This window comes from Micropterus salmoides, unplaced genomic scaffold (genome assembly GCF_014851395.1).
Source record: "Micropterus salmoides isolate LMB-PRFRI ecotype aquatic unplaced genomic scaffold, ASM1485139v1 Ms_hic_scaffold_8, whole genome shotgun sequence".
Taxonomy (NCBI): domain Eukaryota; kingdom Metazoa; phylum Chordata; class Actinopteri; order Centrarchiformes; family Centrarchidae; genus Micropterus; species Micropterus salmoides.
Window position 1 is genome coordinate 8,211,185 of NW_024044570.1, and position 5,361 is coordinate 8,216,545.

A 5,361-nucleotide genomic window follows, 5' to 3' on the forward strand; every position below is an offset into this window, starting at 1 on the left:
GTATGAGCCCTAATATTAACACATACTCCACCCCTATTATGGTTACGATCTTTTCTTAAGACAACATCATTTTCAATTTCTGTATCACTGATCGAGGCTGAAAAGCACACAATCCCAACTTTACTATTACACATCATCAATCTTATCTCATCTAATTTGTAGACCTTTAGTGAAACTGAAGTCCAGGATCTGAGGCACTGCTTGTAGCTTTTCCACCACGGAAGCTTCAGAGCGTTGTTTGGAGAAGACCACGCAGACCGGGGAAGTGCAAAGCTACTGGCCGACGGAGAGCTGCTAAACTACGGGGAAGTGTAGAAGAAAGAGCTGGGAGTAGCACAAATTGTTTACTTTGGCTTTATACAGCTGTAGTAATTGCGGGTTATATTTATTCCCGTTATCAGGTTGTGTGTGAACACTTGCAGTTGTCCAGTGATAAAACCCCCGTGAGGAAAGCGTTGCGAGGATTAAATTCACGTTTTATGTGAACACACCAAGTCTACAGGCACACTAGCAGCTCTGTGAGGCTAAACACAGTGGTGCTTTTAATAAATGCTAACATCAGCATGCTAACATGCTCACAGTGACAGTGAGATGCTGGCATGTTGATATTTAGCAGGTATAATGTTTACCATGTTCAGTATCTTATTTTAGAGTCTTTTCATGATAGCGTTTGCCAGTTAGCACTAACACACAGTACAACTGAGGCTGATGAATTAGTTTGTTTATTGGGTCATAAACCAAAGGAATGGACAAACTGGCCTGACTTAACCTGATGACGAAGCTAGATAGTGGATCAGGGGTTAGAGTTATTGCACATCTGTGCCAAATTCAACGGCATCCATCAAATTTCAACCTCATGGTTAATAAGACACATCTTCTGGGAACCATGCATGTGTGTTAAAAATGGTACCAGTTTAGTATATTTTAAGTTACTCCACTGAATAAGAATTTGACCAGATGGTCATGAGTGTTTCTGGTCAATATGGTCAATATGTTTATTTAGAGATTTCACTAAAAAACAAAAATGTCAACCTCATGGCGGCGCTTAGAGGTAAAGTCAAGAAAGTTGGTAATCCATCTAGTAGTTGTTGAGACAAGTCAGACTGGACCAAAGTGTTGGCCTGAGCGGCGGGTATTCCCATTTATTGAGCCGTGCATAGCAAAAAAGCCTGTTATTTGTACGTACTAGTAATTGTAATTATTATTATTATCTATTCATCTGCCAATCATTTTCTCAATTTATTGTTTATACCTTTTGGCATATTTATCTATGAAAATAGAGAAAAATGGCCATCACAATTTCCCATAGTCCAATTTGACTGATTCATATTGCTTGTTTTGTTTGATGAACAGTCCAAAACCAAAGATAGTCAGTTTACCACCATGCACTAATACCAAATGAGAATAATTGCTGATTTTCCTAGTAAATTCTAGTCACTTTTGCTTAAAAACCTATGCCTTAAATTACTTGGACTAGACTTAAACAATTCATTGTTTAAAAAAATATTTAATAATAATCAATAATATGCTGATACTCAACAAACTGCTATTGTTTAGTTGCATCCAGTTTTGTTAATTGCAAAGAAACGTCATGTGGTCATTGAAGTGAAATGACTTTGATGTCTTTGCTGAAAGCAGAGAGTATAGGGAGCAACTGTGAATTTGTCCTCGGAGAATTGCCAGTATTAGTGTTTCATGTCCACTAACACAGATACGGATCCCTGTGATTTATTGATGTAGTCTGTGCTATGTACCCTCTTAGGCTGGATTTTGTATTAAGTGTTTGAGTGTCCAGCACTGTTGTGTAGTTCTTTCATTAGACACATCTTTTTATAATTTTATATTATATTAAATCACATTTCTAAATCAAATTGCTAATCACTTCTAGAGAGGAGAAGACTGTAATAAATCAGCATGTCAGATTTACTTTTTGACCTGCATTTGAAACATATTTTCGTTTTATGGCTGGCGTGCTTGGTGATATTGGTTTCTCCCTTGTTTTTCATAGTTGAGTTGAAAGTGCAAATGCATTAGGGATCGATTTGGAGAGTCCTAAAATTCCAGTGGGTGGGGTGCAGGATGGAAAATAGATTTTTAAAGCCAGAAATCTCAGCACCTGGTTGAGACGTCATTGATATTGATCAACAACACTGTCAACCACCCAAAGATATGGTGCTCATTTTCTACTACTGGCCAATACATATCTTACTTCTTACTCCTTTGAATATTTATAGAAATCTCCCTCTACAATGTTTTTCGTCAGTTTGGGTGTTTTCGAGACACCTATGTGTGAGTCACAATAACAGAACAATAATGTGTAGAGATGCTTATGTAACAAATTGGCTTTAAAAGCCCAGTTATGTGAAAATGATCTGACAAGTGTTTCCAACAATGCCCTGCTTCACCTTCACATTTTCATAGTAAGACCAATTAGCTGCCCAGTACAGCCATTTTTTTATTCATTTAAAACTGAAGCGTTAAAATAACAATATAAAAAACCTAAGCTGTGCTTAGTTTGTGGTCTTTAATGGCAACCAGTTTTGACGTATATGTACAGGTTGACTTGAGGTTGATCCACATCTAGCAATTAAATCTAACCATGTAGATTGCGAGGTGTCAGCGTCTTATCTCCTGGTGCTGCTGTTTGTTCAGTGATGCATTTTTCGGCTTGTTTAACTCTAGCACACGTGTACTGCATGCATGGTGAAGTGAATCCACGGACAAGGCGTTTGTTATGTTTTTACAAAGTAACGTAGCCTACTCGATAATGTCCCTTCACACATCATTAAAACAACAATTAAGATATTATCATAGACTATACATATCACACACCCCTAGTTTCAGCTCTTGTTTGATGTCATATTTACACTAGGTGTTGTGTGTGTACAGTGGGGATTTTAACTGCTCATCTTCCTGCCACACTGCTTTTGTGCTGTCTGTGATTTTTTTTAACCATTTGTACTTGTATAAGTATATCATATCAAGCTTTCTCTTGTTATAACTAGATGAATGACTACTTTTTCTTGCTGTCTGTATTTGTGTATTGTAGAGCTGTGATTAATTGATTAGTAGTCAACTATAGAATTAAACGACAACTATTTTGACAACCGATTAATTGCTTTGAGTCCTTTTTTGAAGAAAAAATGTAAATTCTCTGATTTTAGCTTCTTAAATATTTTAAGTAAACTGAATATATTTGTGTTGTGGAGAAAAGAAGACAACTGAGGACGTCACCTTGGGCTTTGTGAAACGCCAACATTTTTCACAATTTTCTGGAGCTAACAACTATTAATTGAGAAAACAATCTACAGATTAATCGATAATGACAGTAATTGTTAGTTGTAGCCCTTGTGAATTGTGCACCTAAGAGTTCGTCGTCCTTGCCAATAAAACCAACTATATTCACAAACACATACTCACACACACTATGTGTGCAAGAATATATTGCACACAACAATAGTTAATCCTTTTTTATTTTTGTGCTAAGGCAACAAGCAGAGCAAACGTAGATCACATTTCCAAGATGTTTTGGGTCTTCATTCCACATTGTCTTCTCCAATTCCAACAGATGGATGTCCCTCAAGTGGCTCATAAACGTTTTTCGAAAATAGCATGTTTACTATACTTATTCCTGCGAAGTTAACAGTGTAATTGCAAGTGATGTTTCCTGCTTCATCACATTCTGCTGCCATGAGTCATCTGCTGTCACGAAGGCATTGCATGCTGAAGGGCCACAGTCTTTGCCCAATGCTGCGTTGATTGTGGATCAAAAAGCAAAATCTGGCTAAGATCACTGGCCATCACTCACCCCTGTCTCCCCACTGGGTGATTCAGACCCTTTGAAATGTGACCTTGGGACTCTTTTGAGCTAAATGGTTGTATAACACTTCATTAGAATTGGAGAGTTTATCTCTAGTTTTGGAGCCAAAGGATTACTGTCACATTGTCCTCATTACAATAGTTCAAGAAATGTTTCATCTCTTTCAAATTAAGTGGAGAGATGGATTGGGTAACTTGGGGAATTTATTTATTTATTTAGATTTGCTCCTTCAAATAGTACCTCACATCTCTTGTTTTAGAGTTTCTGGGTGTTTGTTAAGCACTTTTCAGCCAGCATACGTAATGTTGCTAATGTGGCTTCAGCTAACTGTTGCAGTGAGGGATTTTTGTCTTTCACTTTGTCCATTATGTAAATGTTCCTCACGGCTTTTTACGCAGACATGACTGAGTAAAGAGTCTTAATGTTTGCAGGATAGTTAGCACCTGGTGGGAGAGAGGAAACAGTGTTGGTGATTTCTAAAATGATGATATTAAATAATAATAATTATTAATTAAATTATTGTATTATTTAATCAAAAGAGGAGTGTTCGCTGTCCTCTTGGGCTACATTAGTAATGGATTTTAAAACTTTTTTTGCCATGAATGCCATAATTGATGACCATCACGAGCATGAGGAATACTTGTCCATGCTTCTCACAGTAAATTTAAATGTTCTCATCACTTTAATAATTTAACATAATTAGATGGTGAACTCTTTTGTTGTTACCAATTAATCTGCCAAAAACAGTGAAAAATGCCCATCACAGTGTCCTAGAGCCCATGGTGACCTCTCCAGATGTCTTGTTTTTTGTCCGACCAATAATCCAAAACACCCAAATACTTGATCTACAATAATGTAAAACCAAGAAAAAATGCACATTTTCACATTTCAGAACCTCGAGGCAATATTTTTATGGATATGTTACTAGGCTCAAGCTAGTAAAATGGCTGTTGTGACTTTTATATAAAAGTAATTTGGGCGTTTATCCAGACATCACAGCAATGTCTGGTTTTATATTGCAAGTGGAGGAGTCTCATCACAAATATGTACTCAAAGTGTTTAAGGAATTATGACACATAATTTTTGGGAAGCTACATCTGAAGGTTGCTCAAGATAAATTTTGGTATTTTGGAATAGCCAATAAGGCAGGTAGTGTGGAGGAGGGTCTCCAGGCTGACGACTTTACTACAGGAGCGTCATGACAGTTAGACATGATAACAATTGTGTTCTGTTGGTCTGTGACGGAAATGGCAGCTGCAGTTTTACCTTGATGACACACTTACCCTGGAGGAAGAGAAAAGGTGTGTATTTAGGGAAGGGATGATGATACAGGAGTGTGCAGGTAATTCTACCCTTGGCATCACCTCATCAAGCACTTGGCCTTTCACTCAGTAAAGAAGAGCTCTGCTGACTCCTTGACTTGCTTCCTTTTAAGCCTGCTGCGATCGGATATTTTTAGCTTGATTTCATTTACTCTGTGCAATTAAGTAGGATGCTGGTAAACAATGCTCTGGTAGGAGGCCAGGGCCAAACTTGGCTCA